The sequence below is a fragment of the Schistocerca nitens genome, chromosome 6 (genome assembly GCF_023898315.1).
Source record: "Schistocerca nitens isolate TAMUIC-IGC-003100 chromosome 6, iqSchNite1.1, whole genome shotgun sequence".
In the NCBI taxonomy this organism is placed as follows: Eukaryota; Metazoa; Arthropoda; class Insecta; order Orthoptera; family Acrididae; genus Schistocerca; species Schistocerca nitens.
Window position 1 is genome coordinate 9107528 of NC_064619.1, and position 19707 is coordinate 9127234.

A 19707-nucleotide genomic window follows, 5' to 3' on the forward strand; every position below is an offset into this window, starting at 1 on the left:
TGGATAAGTAATTAAAGATAATTGAGGGTCACTGTAGACCATTTTGATAGTTTTCTCTTTTATGAAACTTAACTTAAATCTAGATTATAGACGTGATATGGCATAGGTCATCCTTCGATCCATTGTAGAACTTGGAAACCCACTCAGGGAATATTCGTTCACATTTTTGTTGAACACAGTTCGTTTTTATCATCCTGTATAAAAATATTTCCTTTTATCAACAGTGCAATTTATAAACAATGTTTTGTGAGTAGAATAAAATTTCCAATGGTAGACTTAACTGCTTTTTCGACGTTATTATACCAGCTAACTAAAAATAGGAAAGCCTTGAACCCCTTCCACTAAATTTACTTAGTATTAAGATTCTTTTACAGGGAGTGCAGTGGAGCTGACGCTGAAATCATTAAGTATTTCATCATATCATCGCTAGTCTCACTGAACTCTTCTGAATTCTACATGTCATGTGTGGTCTGGCGGCTCCTTACCAGCAACAGGTCCCAGGTTCAAACTAGTCAATTCCCTAAAAAACACGCCCAGAGCGTCGTTGGGCGAAAGTGGTAGGGAGACACGACTTAGAACAAACAGACACCACGCAGAATGTTAGACAGTTCAGGAGAGATTTCCACCCTGTGTACTCTTACGAATTTATGGACTGACCTGCAGGATTCATTGCGCTAATTCCCGCAGGCACTACTTCAGATATGAGTCGAGTCCTTAGCACGTATTGTTGCGGCACTTCTGCGTGCTCTCGGGGGCCCTACACGGTATTAGTTTCTTCGGCTTTTCAGTGTAATTTTTGGTAGTGTAGTGGAGTGTCTGCGGGATAGACGGGACAGGAACTGCGCTGTGTTGAGTCCAGTGCCGATGCTTCCGAAGTCGAGAGGGAGGTACGCAGTGACCCGTACCAGTCACTACGACCCACAGTGTGGGGAGCGCATCAGCGAGGAGAACGGCCGAGCGGCAGTGGACGCGGCGGGCAGTGTTGGCGATGGGCCTAGGTGAGGGGGGAGGGGGGCGTGGGAGTCGTGTAGCACGCAGCAGAACAAAAGGAGCGCGGCGCGGCGCGGGGCAGATGCGGCTTGTAGATGCGGCGGGTAATGCGGGCCGGCCGTCACAGCTATCGGCGCGCCGCCATCGGCCGCGGTAGCGGCAAATTGTTTACATTAGGGGGCAGGGTCGGGCCGTGACGGAGCGCCGGGTCGTGAGCGCTCAGTGCCTTGCCTTGCCGAGCTGCGGTGTGCGCCGCCGCGGACGTAGACGGCCGAGAGACAAGCCACTCCATCTGGGCCCCGCATTACGGGTTAATTAGCGGCGCACAGCTCTTGCTGCCGGCCGACGCCGCTTCTTCCGATACACGTTTACTGCGACGTAAGCAGTGGCTGACGTCACGGTGGTTCTCACGTTCAGCACACGACTCTGATCAGATACTGCCGTGGGGAGGAGAGCGTCATGGGGAGAGCAGACCCCTTACCTCGCATTCCTGAAAAGCATGTGCGGCAGCACTGGTGGCTCACGAGCTCAGAATAGATAAACTCAGCACATAAGATATTATTCGCCCTCTTAAAAAGAACACACTAGTCGCTTTGAGGCCTTGCAGACAGCTTACAACTGGTACCCATTGGTCATGGCGTCCTCCATCCGTGTCGTAAGTCATCGCTGTGATGTAGTGTGTACAGTCAGGGAAACGGGGCACCACACCCGCCGAAGGCGGCATGCGTACTGACGCCCGTCAGTCATCTCGCCAGCGCAAGCTACCCCCACCACCGCGGCCTGCTCATCCCTCGGTCCATACGGGTAGTCAGTGGAGGGGAGAGGCGACAGGTACATATACCACACCACCCGCCGGCCTAGGACGTCAGTCAACAGTAGTAACCTCATGGTTCAAATGGCTCTGAGCACTATGGGACTCAACTGCAGAGGTCATTAGTCCCCTAGAACTTAGAACTAGTTAAACCTAACTAACCTAAGGACATCACAAACATCCATGCCCGAGGCAGGATTCGAACCTGCGACCGTAGCGGTCTTGCGGTTCCAGACTGCAGCGCCTTTAACCGCACGGCCACTTCGGCCGGCTAACCTCATGGTGATGGTACGTTACGCTGTCGAAAATTCGTTCTACAACGACCAGTCAACCTGGCTGCATGCCCGAGAGACCTTCAAGCATCTCATTCGCCGGGAAAATCTACGAACACACAAGGTTTGAAGACGAGGCTCCCTTGTGCACGCTGCCAAACAGTGGCTCCAACAGGTTGGTCCAGAATTTTACCGTGAGGGTAAACAGGTGCTGGTTCCAAGAAGGCGTAAGGCAGTTGAGTGGGATGGAAATTATGTGGAGAAATGAAAATATTGTTCCTAAAGGCTGTATCTACAAACTGTAAAACTTTCAAACATATAGAATATAAGATGGATTAAAAAAAATAGTGTGCATTTCTTTTAAAGTGACCCTCGTATTTAAGTCATTAACATTGCAAGATCACAGGTGAATGTAAGCGCACTGCCAAAAGTGAAAGGCTGAAACATGAATAACCGGTGTATCCTCCAGAATGTTGAGTGAAGCTATGCAGAAGTGTACGCATTGTGTCGTACAGGTGGCGCATGTCCGTTTGTGGGCTGGAGTTCCATGGTTGTTGCGCCTGGTCGGTCAATACAGGGACGGTGAATGCTGGTTTTAGGTGACGCTGGATTTTTCGTCCGAGGATGTCCCATACGTGATTGCAGACAGATCTGATGATCGAGCAGGCCAAGGCGACTTGTCGACATTCTCTACAGCATGTTGGGTTACCACAGAGGTATGTGGGCGAGAGTTATCCTGTTGGAAAATATTCCATGTAATGCTGTTCATAAATGGCCGATTGACGCACAAATTTGGAGTCAGGCAAATGGCACCACAGACGCAGGTGTAGGTCCAGGGTGTGTAGCACGCAGTCAGGTTGCTTACGGGCCCTCACCTGAGCTCCTTCTAACAAACACATGGCCATCACCGACACCGAGGCAGGACCATCTTCAAAACAAACCTCCACCCTGCCCTCCAATGAGCTCTAGTTTGACACCACTGAACTCGCAAATGGCGGTGGTTGCTGTCAGTGGAACATACGCTACAGCGCGTCTGGCTCGGAGCTGCACTTGAAGTAACCGGTGTGCAACATTTCGCTGTGTTACTGTGGTGCAAACTGCTGCCCAAATTGCTGCTGCAGGTGCAATACCATGCGCCAGATCCATATGCCGAACACGATGGCCTTCTCAGTCTGTAGTTCCATGTGGCTCTCTGAAGTCCGGTCTCCTTGCGATCGTAATTTATTATCTTGGCGACCGCTGTCAGTAGTTATGTACAGTGGTTAAATTCCTTCCAAGTGTATGGTATCTACAGTATCGTAGAAGGGGCGTCCAGCTTCTAGCAGCCCTATTACATGACCTCGTTCGAACTCTGTGAGCTGTTGATAACGGAGTCTTTGTCGCCTTAAAGGCATTCTTGGCTAACATCAGCTCACCACGTCCAATCTCAAAGATAACTGTTGCTCACGTATATTTAAAGCAAACTTGTTTTGTATCCACATCGTGGAGCTACTAGCGCCAGTCTTACGTGAATGGGACAAAATTTGAATAGACAGCGTCTTTCAGCTGCAGAAACACGCCTATCAACTTTGGTTTATGTCGCGCAACTCCTTCCTGGTGCTGAGATTTCTTTCCGTCAGAGTACAAATCATACGTGGTCTACTGTGTTTACAATTCTTTCCGTATTCACTATTTACAAGATCCAAATTATAATTTCTCCTTCTTTGCTATTAGGCTACCATCTGATTCACCATTCACGCAGGACTAGAAGGTAACGTATCAAATTCGGTGCAAGCATGCTATTTTTGAACAATTTCTCACAAAATGGTATCCCAATTTTTTTTTAAAATGTAAAAAACGGCTTAGAACCCGCAGCCTATAATAATGTCCTATTTTTACACATAACAATCGTTTAAATTTGCTACTAATTCCAGCACAGGTACTGAACCGATATAATGACAACGTGCAGAATATATAGGAAAACGATGATTGTTAAGAAAACTGTTGTGGTGAATAAGATATTAGAATATGGTCTTCTGAAGATTCTCGTGAGTTTTCATTACAACCGTATGGAAAAAAATACCTTCTCAAACGGCGTCTCCTTCCTTTTTTCCGTTTGATACTAAATGCGGAGGGAAACGTAAAACTGATGGCGCAGCATTTAATTTTAATTTTTAGCTGATACCCAAGGCCTCAATATGAAAGCAGTCAAGCGAGAGATGATTACCGCGTAGCTTAAAATAATCATTCGACATAAAATTCTTCCTTTTCATGGCTCCGAACAATCTTCCATACTTCGTCCATTGCAAAACTGTTACAAGTGTTGATTTTCACTTGAAGAGAAGCCACGAGTTTCGGATCACGAGAAGAGAGAAAAAAGGAAAAACGACAATATAACTAACACTTCATTACTGCACGTAGCGACGTATATCAGTAAATTCGAAATATGCAGAAATTTGTACTCTTAAACAGAAAACTTTTCATATCTGCTCAGTAACCTTGTCTCTACTTAGATTCGGCCTACGGTTCACTGTTTTACTAACGTCTTGCTATTTTGAAAATAATTTGAATCATTTTGAAATCTCTTCTCAATAGCACTCAACATTTCGTGCTAGTAAACAGCAACTTGTGTTTCACAAGAATGGTGTTTTCTAAATGACTATATGTAAATAGACTGTCCTCTTCGAGGTAGCACGTAATGATTGAATATAACACATGTTCTAAAATCCTGCTGCATATTGACGTTAATGATATGGGCCTGGAATTTACTGGATTACTCGTTCTACCTTTCTTGAATATTGCTGTGATCTGTGCAACTTTCCAGTCTTTGTGTACGGATGTTTCGTCGAGCCAACGGTTGTAACAATCTTATACACTCCTGGAAATTGAAATAAGAACACCGTGAATTCATTGTCCCAGGAAGGGGAAACTTTATTGACACATTCCTGCGGTCAGATACATCACATGATCACACTGACAGAACCACAGGTACATAGACACAGGCAACAGAGCATGCACAATGTCGGCACTAGTACAGTGTATATCCACCTTTCGCAGCAATGCAGGCTGCTATTCTCCCATGGAGACGATCGTAGAGATGCTGGATGTAGTCCTGTGGAACGGCTTGCCATGCCATTTCCACCTGGCGCCTCAGTTGGACCTGCGTTCGTGCTGGACGTGCAGACCGCGTGAGACGACGCTTCATCCAGTCCCAAACATGCTCAATGGGGGACAGATCCGGAGATCTTGCTGGCCAGGGTAGTTGACTTACACCTTCTAGAGCACGTTGGGTGGCACGGGATACATGCGGACGTGCATTGTCCTGTTGGAACAGCAAGTTCCCTTGCCGGTCTAGGAATGGTAGAACGATGGGTTCGATGACGGTTTGGATGTACCGTGCACTATTCAGTGTCCCCTCGACGATCACCAGTGGTGTACGGCCAGTGTAGGAGATCGCTCCCCACACCATGATGCCGGGTGTTGGCCCTGTGTGCCTCGGTCGTATGCAGTCCTGATTGTGGCGCTCACCTGCACGGCGCCAAACACGCATACGACCATCATTGGCACCAAGGCAGAAGCGACTCTCATCGCTGAAGACGACACGTCTCCATTCGTCCCTCCATTCACGCCTGTCGCGACACCACTGGAGGCGGGCTGCACGATGTTGGGGCGTGAGCGGAAGACGGCCAACGGTGTGCGGGACCGTAGCCCAGCTTCATGGAGACGGTTGCGAAGGGTCCTCGCCGATACCCCACGAGCAACAGTGTCCCTAATTTGCTGGGAAGTGGCGGTGCGGTCCCCTACGGCACTGCGTAGGATCCTACGGTCTTGGCGTGCATCCGTGCGTCGCTGCGGTCCGGTGCCAGGTCGACGGGCACGTGCACCTTCCGCCGACCACTGGCGACAACATCGATGTACTGTGGAGACCTCACGCCCCACGTGTTGAGCAATTCGGCGGTACGTCCACCCGGCCTCCCGCATGCCCACTATACGCCCTCGCTCAAAGTCCGTCAACTGCACATACGGTTCACGTCCACGCTGTCGCGGCATGCTACCAGTGTTAAAGACTGCGATGGAGCTCCGTATGCCACGGCAAACTGGCTGACACTGACGGCGGCGGTGCACAAATGCTGCGCAGCTAGCGCCATTCGACGGCCAACACCGCGGTTCCTGGCGTGTCTGCTGTGCCGTGCGTGTGATCATTACTTGTACAGCCCTCTCGCAGTGTCCGGAGCAAGTATGGTGGGTCTGACACACCGGTGTCAATGTGTTCTTTTTTCCATTTCCAGGAGTGTACATTCGTTCGCTCGACGAAAGCGGTGGGGAGAACCAAATCCACGTTCCCTACACTGTGAGCGTGCTGTGTTAACTGCGGCTCTGTTACATCAGTTTCGACAAAGTAAAGGTAACAAAGCGAGCAGATGCCACGTATGGAAAGTCTGGAGGATAGACCCAGATGCAAGAGAAAATTACGTTGCACGTACAGTAGTCACACAATTGAATACACAATAGGAATAGGTATGCCCAGGGGTAGAGAAGGGAGACAAACAAAGTGTAATAAATGAGGTTAAAGAAACCACTGGGCTGTCGCAGTACAGTCACATTTACATAAAATGCGCCAGTGCTGTAGCACGATCTGGTTGTGCAACGTGAATTGCGGATACAATTTCATGCTACGCGTAATCTCCGCCTATTCTAAAACACTGACGGTGTGACTCTGTCCCCTCTTATATAAGATTCTTAAATTTTTGGGGATATTGAGAACAAAGTGACCCTACACACGAAAGTCGGTAATTAGCACAGACCTTGAACCCATGGTCAGTCATCATCAAGTAAAGCACAGGGCAATCGGCGAACTGGATACAATAGACCCTGATACTTTCGGCGAGGCGCTTCCTCTCTGTATCTCATTCACTCAATACATTTTGTCAGGGAGAAAAAAAGTTGGTATTTGTGCAATGAGATGATTATCGTAATACGGAATCCTGTGGTAACCTATGTACACATTCTCCCATCCATCTCCCTTTCGTAACATAATACCTGTCGTGGGGTATAGGGGACGCGCCGTTCACTTTGCTTCACCGCCTCGGTCCGAGGCTGCACTGCGGCAGCTGGTTGCTGCGGTTTACCTGGGTGACTGTGTGCTCTGTGAAGTTACTGTATGCCTTCTGTTTCTTGCCTCGACGATGTGTTGGTTTTCGGTCCAGACTATCACTCTCACTCTCACTCTTTGGTTATCCTTGTTGTATGGCACAGGATGTTTTCTGTCATCCATCTTTTTATCCATTGACTATTCGCCCTACGGACACTGTGGTCTTAACTATGAAGGTTGGGCCTTCTATTTTCTCCGCCATGTTGTTTACAATTTTTTTTTTTAAGTACAACGTGTTACTGTCTATTCTCACAATTAGGTGCTAATGGCTCTGGTATCAGTTGATGTATAGGGGTTCAGTCACTATCGTTACTTATATCTTGTTGTTTAGATATGCACCTGATGATGTGGTTGCAACTCACGAAACCGATAGTGGCATAATAAAAGTGGTTCAGAATACTGCTGTTAGCGGAGTTCTTGCTATAAAATGTTGTCAGATCGGACTGGTCAGTGTAATACGTGGCCGTTACCTAGCGTCATGGTATGAAGTATCAATGCTTACACCTTTGGTTCATATAGCTGGCAATCTGGACAACAACCGTTATACTTGTGGCGTATAACAGCCGTTGGTTACGGTGTATCGTCGAGGTCTCCGTGATATGAGCTTTAAACAAGATAATGCATGACAGCATGTCACTCGCGCTGCCGAGACGTACCTCGAAACGGAGAATGACCGAATGTTGCTCTGGTCAGCACGTTCTCCGGACCTCATTCTTCCTACTATAAAGTACACTGAGGTGTCAGAGGTCGTAGGATGCCTCCAAATATCGTGTCGGAACTGCTTTTGCCCGGCGTCATGCAGCAACTCGACGTGGCATGGACTCAACAAGTGTTTGGAAGTCCCCTGCAGAAACATTGATCTATTCTACCTCTATAGCCGACCATAACTGCGCAGGTGTTACCGATGCAGGATGTTGTGCACGAGTTGACCTCTCGATAACGTCTCATTACCTCGCGTGATCCGAGTGGTCAAACCATTCGCCCGAATTGTTCGCAGTATTCTTCAACCCAAACGCGAACAATTGTAGCCCGCTGACATGGCGCATTGTCAGCCATAAAATTTGCAGCGTTGTTTGGGAACATGAAGTCCATGAATGGCTGCAAACTGTGTTCAACTTGCTTAACATCCTAAGATCCCTGTCCATTCCGTGTAAACACAGCCTACACGATCATGGAACCATCACCAGCCTTCCACACTGCCTTGTTGACAACTTGAGTGATTAGCTTCCTGAGGTCTGCGCCACGCTCGAAACCTACCATCATTTCTTATCAACTGAAATCGGTACTCAACTGACCAGGACTCGGTTTTCCAATCGTCTAGGGTACAACCGATATGGTCACGAGGTTATGAGAGGCGCTGCAGGCGATGATGTGCTGCTAGCAAAGGTAGTCGTCCCGGTCGTGTGCTGCCATTGTCCATTAACAAGCCGGCCGCTGTGGCCGAGCAGTTCTAGGCGCTTCAGTCCGGAACCGCGCTGCTGCTACGGCCGCAGGTTCGAGTCCTGCCTCGGGCATGGATGTGTGTGATGTCCTTAGCTTAGTTAGGTTTAAGTAGTTCTAAGTTCTAGGGGACTGATGACCTTAGAAGTCAAGTCCCATAGTGCTCAGAGCCATTTGAACCATTTGAGCCCATTAACGCCAATTTCGCTGCACTGTCGTCACGAACACGTTCGTCGTACGTCCCACATTGATTTCTGCGGTTATTTCACGCGGTGTTATCTTCTATTAGTACTGACAACCCTACGCAAACACCACTGCTGTCGGTTGTTAAATCAAGGCCGTCGGCGAATACGTTGCCCGTGATAAGAGGTAATGCCTGAAATGTAGTATTCTCGGGACATTCTTGACACTGTGGATCTCGAAATATTAAATTCCCTAACGATTTCCGATGTGGACTGTCCCTTGCGTCTAATTCCAGCTACCTTTCGGCTTTCAGAGTGTGTTAATTCCTGTCGTGCCGCCACAATCAGGTCGTAAACCTTTTGACACGAATCACCTGAGCAGAAATGACAGCTCCAGCAACGCACTGCACTTTTATATCTTGTGTACGCCATACTAACGCCATCGATATTGGTGCATATCGCTTTTCCATGACTTAGTCACCTCAGCGTATACGCACGAAAGTAAAATTTCGGTACTGCTACGGAACTAGGTATGACCTACAGCTCAGTAGCCCTTATAGGTCTGTGGGAATACACGGACGACTCGCATTTGGTGAGCCAAAGATTAAATCATCCTCCACTGTACGTAATAAAAATTTTCGACGGTTTTCCTCTCATACTGCCAACATTCCTCCTCCGATAAAGTTCTACATCTAAATCTACATTTATACTCCACAAGTCACTCAACGGCGTGTCGCGGAGGGAACTTTACGTGCCATTGTCATTACCTCTCTTTCCTGTTCCACTCGCGTATGGTTCGCGGGAAGAACGACTACCGGAAAGCCTCCGTGCGCGCTCGACTCTCTCTAATTTTACATTCGTCATCTTCTCGGCAGGTATAAGTAGGGGGAAGCAATACATTCGATACCTCATCCAGAAACGTAACCTCTCGAAGCCTGGACAGCAAGCTACACCACGATGCAGAGCGCCTCTCTTGCAGAGTCTGCCACTTGAGTTTACTAAACATCTCCGTAACGCAATCACGCTTACCAAATAACCCTGTGACGAAACTCGCCGCTCTTCTTTGGATCTTCTCTATCTCCTCCGTCAACCCGATCTGGTACGTATCCCACACTGATGAGCAATACTCCAGTATAGGTCGAACGAGTGTTTTGTAAGCCACCTCCTTTGTTGATGGACTACATTTTCTAAGGACTCTCCCAATGAATCTCAGCCTGGCACCCGCCTTACCAACAATTAATTTTATATGATCATTCCACTTCAAATCGTTCCGCACGCATAGTCTCAGATATTTTACAGAAGTAACTGCTACCAGTGTTTGTTCCGCTATCATATAATCATACAATAAAGGATCCTTCTTTCTATGTATTCGCAAAACATTACATTTGTCTATGTTAAGGGTCAGTTGCCACTCCCTGCACCAAGTGCCTATCCGCTGCAGATCTTCCTGCATTTCGCTGCAATTTTTTAATGCTGCAACTTCTCTGTATACTACAGCGTCATCCGCGAACAGCCGCATGGAACGTCCGACACTATCTACTAGGTCATTTATATGTATTGTGATAAGTTGAGGGCCTTCCGGACGATAATCCTCCCTCATCTGAATTATTGCTTTTTGCCGTTAACTTGCGAGGTGCCAGGGCTAGCAGTGTATTTAACACTGCTAAATTCTTCTCGAATCCTTATATGGAAATGATGCTTTAAGCCTCCCTCCCCCCCCCTTTTCTAACTCCTACTTTTGCTGTTGCACATGGATTAAGGAGAAACGCGAACTGACTGTAATCGACCCTGTAAGTGGAGTAGAAAAGAGTTTGGCACCTGCAGTAATTTAATTGGATAGAAATTAAGGGAAGTTTAATTAACGTAGTGAGAAACGAAAGGGTTGCTCTACCGATTAACAGAATGAAAGTTCTGTCCAAAATAACAATTTGATTTATTATGACTAAACTCAAAATAATAAACAAAACACACGAAACATTTACAATACATCAAATTGGATACTTAAACGCTGTGAAGGTGAAGTTGTCCATAAACTAGATTGTGGCATTTATGACCAAGTGGTATGTGGAGCGAATTCCTTGCAACTCAAATCTTAAGAGAAACACCCAGCCAACTCAACATTAATTGCTGCTACGGTAGTGGTAACTCAGACAATGAACACCCAACTCTGAACAAAGTTAGAAAAGACGAACAGGTGCGCTCTGCTGAGCTCTGATTATCACCTAGGAAAATCCCTATCTGCCGGTGCTGCGGACATACATTACTAAACTGTCTTCTTAACTGCAAGAACACGATCTGGCGTACCGGAGGCGATGGCTGGTTGCTTCGACGTCCCGTCGTGGTGATGATAATGTCGCGAGTATAGCCCGAAACAAATTGTCCTGGTCTGGTTGTTCCAGACTAAAGACTTCCTATCAATACAAATGCGCCTCTGAGGGAGACGAAGAAGGCTCGCCACACAATCACTGACGGTGCAGTGATTGATTTTAACAAGCGAAGTCACACAGCAACTCCGATACAGTCAACTTTAGGCAAAACTGCCCAAGACAGACAACATAGGCTGCTTGTGCGGAGAACGCTCAATTGCCAACTGTACTCGGAAAGTTACGTTGACGTCGAAACTTCAGCAACTTCGTCAAACAGTTACAATTAAATGAAAGTATATTAGACAGCCAACGGAAGGCAGGCTGTCCAGAGCAGCGAGAGCTGAGTCTTGTAACCTACCCAGACCGAAAGGCGAGAGCCGACTCTCTCAAGAGCACCCGTACAAGCCGAACGCAGAACATTCCCTCCCCTACGACAGTGGCCGTCGTTAAACGTTCCAATCAGCAACTCGAAAACCGGTGGAGAATTCCACTCTATTGCCGAAGCACTACCATTCCACCAATGGAGATCTTTGGCCCCAGTTTCTGCACCGATTTTGCTACGTCACGGAGCTATGCCCTGAGCAAGCCAATCACAGTTACGATTTTGCAGAAAACGCGGGAATTTGCCCGCCAAGACTGCCTGGGAACACAAGTCATTCCCACGCCTCGCTGGTAGCCCGCCAGAAACGGTTTTCACTAAGTTTCTGCGAAGTAACGGAATCTCTAGCCCAGCCGCTCCTTCAGGCCCCTGCGGGTGTGTCTCCGCCGCTCTTATGACAGTGTCGGCGTCTGTAAAGCATTCACTTGACTCCCTCACACCCGTCGGATAACCCTTTCAAGATCAGCAGAGCACCCTGGTGACGAGAGACGCTGCGTGGGAAGTCTGCGTGTGAAGGAATAGCCACTTTTCACTGCATGCAATTACAGAGGAAAATCGAATTAGTCAGAGTAAGATAGATATATGAGAGGGGGCTTCTGCCACCTCTCAAACTCATCGTCGACTTTAATCCTCGGAATGGCTGCGCCATATTTGTCCTATGCCCGAAGTGTAAGGTAACCAGTCACGGAAGCGGTATCAGGAGAACAATGGTACCACCCTCAGTACCAGACGATCTCTGGCTCGAGTCCGTTTGCCCACGACACGGCGACTAACAGACCGCGGAGGTGGCACGCGCGTCGTTTTCTATTTAAGCAGCCGCAATAAATTGAAAGGCGATACAGCGATAGCAGCTGCGACGCGCGTCACTGCCTCGCCATCAGTCAGCCGCCAAACGAGCGCTAAGCCCGGCCGGAGGAAAGCGCCGGCCATATAAAGCAGGGGAAAGCTGACAGGTTGCGCTGCCGCGGCGGCCGGCTCACCGCGCTTCCATTCAGACGCCGCGGCATCACCGGCGCGCTGCACGCTTCCCAGAACTAGTTACACGGGCCGCGGTAATTGCCGGACGCACGAGTCGCTGCCGCCGTCCGCCAGCGACCGATCCATCACGGCCTCCGCCACGCCCCCCTTAATTCGTTGTTGATCGCGGCCGCACGCGTTTGCATTATCTGGGAAAATATAACGAAAAACCAATTAACATGATGTATGGCGGCGCGCGCGGGCGCAAAGCCGGAACGCGATAGCCCGGCCTAGCCGAGCCGAAGGTCAGCAGCGGCCCGGTCCACGTGCACGTGCGCGTGCGCGTCCGCGTGCGCGTGTGAGCACGCACGAACCGCCGGACGACGCCCATTACGCGGGTTCCGCCGGCCGGCGAGTGCAAAGCTAAAAATACCCCTCCCCGGGTGAGCGGTCGGCGCCTGGATCGTTAGCAGCACTGTACCGGAGGCTCGTCGGACACGCACCATTGAACGGCGCTACGACGGTAGCTCTGAACGAAAGTCCAGAGTGTCTTGTAACGAAAGCAAAATACTCCGGACAACAGAAAGACGCGTTTCCCTTTTTGCTTATAAATTTTCGGATGTCCAGTAGCAGAGCAGAGTTATATAAGGCGTCCCACATACAGGGTGAAAAGTATTTAAACCGACAAACCCTGGGAGGTTGTAGGGGACATCAAAACAAATATTTTTCCCTAATGTCATTTTTTCCTATGAGGAGTATTTAAACCGGTAGAGGAAGATTTATCTGGCGGCATATTAATTAAACCAACAAACACTTTCCATTTTTTATGACCAACAGACAACACATTAACACAACCCAATTTCAATTACAGTAGATTTTCAAAAATGCCTCCATTGACACGTAAACAAAGGTTACACCGTCGGATAATGTTCTGTCTGACACGGGCAAAAACCCCAGGAGTATGCTGAATTGTTCCTGCTGCTGCTACTATCCGAGCAACCAGATCCTCTTCTGATACAACAGGAATTGCGTAAACAAAGTTGCGCATCTCTCCCCACACAAAAAAGTCCAGAGGGGACGTATCTGGGGATCGAGGAGGCCATGGTACAGGACCACTTCTGCCAATCCACGTTTCTGGGAACCGTCGGTCCAGTAATCGACGCACACGACTACTGAAATGTGCCGACGCCCCGTCATGTTGGAACCACATGTGTTGTCTTGTAGGGAGCGGGACGTCTTCCAGCAATTCTGGCAACACTCTGGCGAGAAAATTGTAATAGTGCCTGCCATTCAATGGCCTAGGTAGCAGATACGGCCCAATTAAACAGTTCCCACCAACACTGACCCACACAATAACGAAGAACCGCAATTGATGAGCGCTAGTAACTGTGGCATGTGGGTTATCCTCACTCCAAACATGCGAATTGTGCATGTTGAAGACTCCATCACTCCCGAACGTTGCTTCATCGGTAAACAACACAGAGGATGGAAATGTAGGATGCATTTCACTCTGTTCCAAGTACCACTGCGAAAACTGTGCTCTGGGTGGATAATCAACTACTTCCAGGTTGTGGACACGCTGTAAGTGAAATGGACGTAACAACTGCTCTCGAAGAACTGTTCTTACATTCGTCTGATTGGTCCCCATGTTACGTGAAATTGCACAAGTGCTTATTGAAGGATGCCGCTCCATATGCTGCAAGAGAGCTTCCTAAAAATTGCAGCGTTCTTACCGTGCGACGGCGTCCCTGTCCAGGTAATCTGCTAAATGACCCGGTCTCACGCAGACGTTGCTACACAGCAGCAAAGGTCGTATGATGCGGGATACGGCGATTAGGATATTGTTGTTGATAAACCCTCTGTGCAGCTCGTTCGTTATGGTGTACTACGTAGTACGCACCAACCATATCAGTGTATTCACTCCAGGTGTATCGCTCCATAAGTAAACAGAGGCAATGCACTACTACACTGGTGGACAGCAGTTGCCTACAACTGAAGATCGTAATACGGCCCCTAGCAACTTAAGAGCGTAATATGACCTCCAGTGGTTTAAATAATCGTCATAGGAAAAAATGACATTAGGGAAAAATATTTGTTTTGATGTCCCCTAAAACCTGCCAGAGTTTGTCGGTTTGTATACTTTTCACCCTGCAGAACCGTTACGCCTCACACCTGAGAGAGTGAGCGAGCGAGCGAGCGCAGTGGTTAGCACACTAAACCCCCCCCCCCCCCTTTCCCTAAATCGCTCCAGTGGTTATTTTGCGAGAGCACAGCCGCTCTTCTTCCTCATCTGCGTCTCCAAGGACGTCGCTGTCGACGGGACATTAAACCCAATTTTCCTTTCCACTCCACACAACGAACTAAATAAAAAACGATATATAATAGTAACCTCAAAAAAGCATGTAGTTACCTGTTTTTAAGACATTCTACAAGCGGTGGCCATGGGCATTTTGTGACAATGTTCCCACTTCAAACGCAATTCGACTAGTGATGATTAACCGGTAAGTGAGGCGTATCGGTTTTTTGTCACACCCCCTTTATTATTCTAAAGTATCTGGTACGCGAACATCGCTTGTTACCTTTTTATTGATTACCGGTTTCGACAGATCTGTGCTGTAATCTTCGGATCCTAACACATTAACAGAAGCTCATGATCTTTACAAACTTGAAAGTCAGATAGTAATGTTGCGTCATTTCTCAGTAAAAGGTAGAAACTACCGAACGAGGTGGCGCAATGGTTACCACACTGGATTTGCATTCGGAAGAAGGGCGGTTCAAACCTGCGTCAGGCCATCCTAATTTAGGATTTCCGTGATTTCCCTAAATCGCCCAGGCAAATGCCGGGATGGTTCCTTTGACAGTGCACAGCCGACTTCCTTCCCCATCCTTCCCTAATCCTATGGGACCGATGTCTTCGCTCTTCAAAATGGTTCAAATGGCTCTGAGCACTATGGGACTTAACATCTGTGGTCATCAGTCCCCTAGAACTTAGAACTACTTAAACCTAACTAACCTAAGGACATCACACACAACCATGCCCGAGGCAGGATTCGAACCTGCGACCGTAGCAGTCGCGCGGTTCCGGACTGAGCGCCTAGAACCGCTAGACCACCGCGGCCGGCTCTTCGCTCTTTGATTCCGTCCTCCAAATCAGTCAATGGTAAGGTACAAACGAACAACAGCATGTCAAACATTCAGCGACCCATTATGGTGTTAAGTGGACGAGTGCGCAAGCATATTATCACAACGTGATGGCTCAAATGGCTCTAAGCACTATGGGACTTAACATCTGAGGTCATCAGTCCCCTAGAAGTTAGAACTACTTCTACCTACCTGACCTAAGGACATCACACACATCCATGCGCGAGTTAGGAATCGAACCTGCAATCGTAACGGTCGCGCGGTTCCAGACTGAAGCGCCTAGAACCACAACGTGATGTATATTTTATATCTGTGGTATTTTATGTACGACAAGCTGATGCTCCTTGCTACCGTTTATTGTAAAACGACGCAACATCGCTACGTGACTTGCAAGTCTGTAAAGACCATGAACTTTTGTTAATGTGTGACAAGACCCGAAGACGACAGCACAGACCTGCAGAAATTGCTAATCAATGAAGAGATTTACAAGCGATCTTGGCGTACTTGGTACTTCAGAATAATACAAGAATTCAGATCGCCGCTAGCTGTTGACACAATGTCAAACATAATATAGGAGCGGAAAGCGTTGTAGCTTGTATCAGTTTTCACACTTGCGACTCTAGCCAATAGAGTTTTCTGTATTCTATTATTCTATTTTGAAATGATAGCATTCACTTTACTCCGGAATAGTAAGATTTTTTGCAAATGTGAAAATCGGTTCCAAGATACAGTATGGTTATGTAACTAGGAACCAATATTCTATTCCAATGTAAAAGTACTTCAATTGAGAAATCCTTCTCAGAACTGCATTTAATAGTCTACGAGTAACGATATTACTGACAAGGGGAAGGCCTTAGACACGGCCAACGGATTCGACTCAAATTTCGCAGGTCGCTTGTGTACAACCTAAAACGAAGGAATCTAAGCTATTTTGGGTCAACACCCCCGCGTTTTTGAGAAAATCACCCCTAAAGGTTGTGAAGAGCAATCGACTCAAAATTGGAGGGATCGATAGATACGAGTAATTGTAAATAGAGCATTTTTCATCATCGGGTATGGGGTCCGGAAACGCAAACGTTTCCAAAAATCGAGGAAAGAAACTTATACAACTGCCGCTTCTGTAGCCACATGGTAAACGCTATTCGGCGACAGCGCCGATAGCGCACTGGCCTAGGTAACTGGCTGGGACTCGAAGAACCCGGGTTCGAATCTCGAAAGATAGGCCACAACAAACAATAACTAGTTACTACAGCATAAACAGACGAGCTAATTATTACAAACTACATACAGCAGTCATATGTTACTTACGGAAGAGCATGGTATTCATTCACAAAACGTATTACATTCGGTGCATTAACGATGGAAAAATCACTACATGTATCCGCGAGGTTCGCGGCAGCCTAATGACGGAAAACAACTCTTTCCGATTGACTTCTATAAGGCTCGTCCTGGACACCTTCACTCTTCCAGGTCCACAACTATGATATGACGAAGAGGCAACCGGGACAATTTCACTCTCCGCGCGTGCATTCTGTCCCGTGCCACGCTGTAAACAAGCATCGCGCGGTTGGCTATCTGTGATCCCTCGTGAGGAATTCGCAGCACTCTTACTCGGAGTTGTTTTCATGTGACAAGGCTTAAAAGTTTAATACTTTACTAACTCAAGGCGTTCGGGAAATTAGTTTGCCTAACTTATTATTATCATTCCTTATTGATTTAGTTACCTTATTAACCCTCCTATTCCTATCAATTGAGATATGGAAAGATACAAACGAAAAGAATAATATCCGCTAGGTTTCTTCGAGATTCGAACCCAGGTTTTCCGATTCTCAGCCAGTTACCTTGGCCACTACGCAATCGGCGCTGCCGGCGAAAAGCTTTTTGCATGTCGGTACATAAGCGGCAGTTGTAAGTTTCTTACTCCCATTTCTGGAAAAGTATGCTTTTTCGGACCCCATACCTGATGTGTTGATCGCTCGTCACAACCTTTAAGGGTGATTTTCTCAAAAACGAGGGGGTCTTGACCCAAAATATCTTAGATTCCTTCATTTTAGGTTGTACACAAGGGACCTGCCAAATTTGAGCCAAATCGGTGGGCCGTGTCTGAGGCCTTCCCCTTGTGAGCTAAACACCGGTAACCAGCAAGCAAAACCAAGTAGTATTACAAGAAACCAATCACAGGTTACAAACACTGTTAAAAAGAAGCTATTGGAAAGTAACACAGATTTTCATTTTCAAGTCCGGGTAAACTGTTAAGACATAAAAGAAACGCAGTCCATTTTCAAATATCACGTGTTGCATAGTAGAAGACCTCCTTCCCCTTCGAGGTAGAAGACGTACGCGACTGATGAAGTGTGGCTTCATTGTCCGCACATCATATAAGCAGTTTTAAAAATGTACAGAGTTTTAGTTACCACCATAAAACTCTCTAACTGAAGAATTAACACAATCCTCAAAATGGCATTAATATATTATACAATAAGGAGAAGAAAGTCACGGAATAGCGATATGCACGTACATACATGGCGGCATTGTCACGTACACAAGGTATAATTGGATAGTGCATTTGTACTAAAGTGATTCGTGCGGAAAGATTTCTGAGGTGATTATGGCCGCACGACGGGATTTTGGAAGTTTGTGGTAAGGTATTAAGGGAGCAAACTGCTGAGGTCAACTGTCCCTAAGCTTACACACTACTTAATCTAACTCAAACTAACTTATGCTAAGGGCAACACACACACCCAAGCCCGAGGGAGGACTTGAGCCTTCGACGGGGGAAGCCCCCACGAACCGTAACATGGCGCCCCAGACCGCGCGGCTACCCAGCGCGGCTCACATAGTGTATATACCAGACTTTGAACGTGGAATGGTAGTTAGACCTAGTGCATGGGACATTCCATTTTGGAAATCGTTGTGGAATTCAATATTGCGAGATCCACACATTTCAGGCATTACCTCTTACAAAGGACAACGCATTGGCCGATAGCCTTCACGTAACGACCGAGAGGACTGGAGTTTGCGTTGTCTGTGCTAACAGACAAGCAGCACTGGATGAAATAATCGCAGAAATCCATGTGGGATGTGCAACGAATGTATCCCTTATGCGAGCATAGACGACCGACGAGAATGTCTGCTGACATCACGACACCGCCAGCAGCGCCTCTCCTGGGCTCGTCACCATATCAGTTGGACTCTAGACCGTGGCGAAGTCAGGTGAGTTCCAAGGGAAACCGTGGAAAAGTCAGGTGAGTTCCAATTTCAGTTGGCAGGAGATGACGATAGGGTTAGATTGTGGCGCTGACACCACGAAGCCATGGAACCAAGTTGTCAACAAGGCACTGTGCAAGCTGGTAGTGGCTACATAATGGTGCAGGCTGTGTTTACATGGACTGCACTGGATCCTCTGGTCAAGCTGAACCGTTCATTGGCTGAAAATGGTGTGTTTGGGTACTTGGAGACCATTTGCAGCCATTCAAGGACTTCATGGTCCCAAACAAACGTGGAATTTTTATGGCCGACAGTGCGCCATGTTAGTGGACCACAATTCTTCGCGATTGCTTTGAAGAACATTCTGGGCAATTCGAGCGAACGATTTGGCTGTGCAGATCGCCCGACGTGAATCCCGCCGAACATTTTCGTGTACAAAGTCTTGCAGCGGCAACACTTTCGCAATTATGGACGGCAATAGAGGCAACATGGCTCAGTATTTCTGCAGGGGACTGCCATCTACTTGTTGAGTCCATGTCATGTCGGGTTGCTGCACTACGTTCGGAAAAATGAGGGACGACAGGGTACTTCTAGCTATCCCATGACTTGTCACCTCAGTGAACAGTACTTAAATACTTGCAAATGTTGCACAATACATAATCTCATGTCTCACAACAACAGAAACAGTATAAAATGCCGGGCACTGCTTACGGCGGTTTGTAGAGCGCATTCATTCATGGGACACTAAAGTCAGTCACTAGATTAAAGTACCAATTCGGAAACATTATGTGTTCCTAGGTAAGCTGTCCTCCAGGTGCAACATTTTCCCCC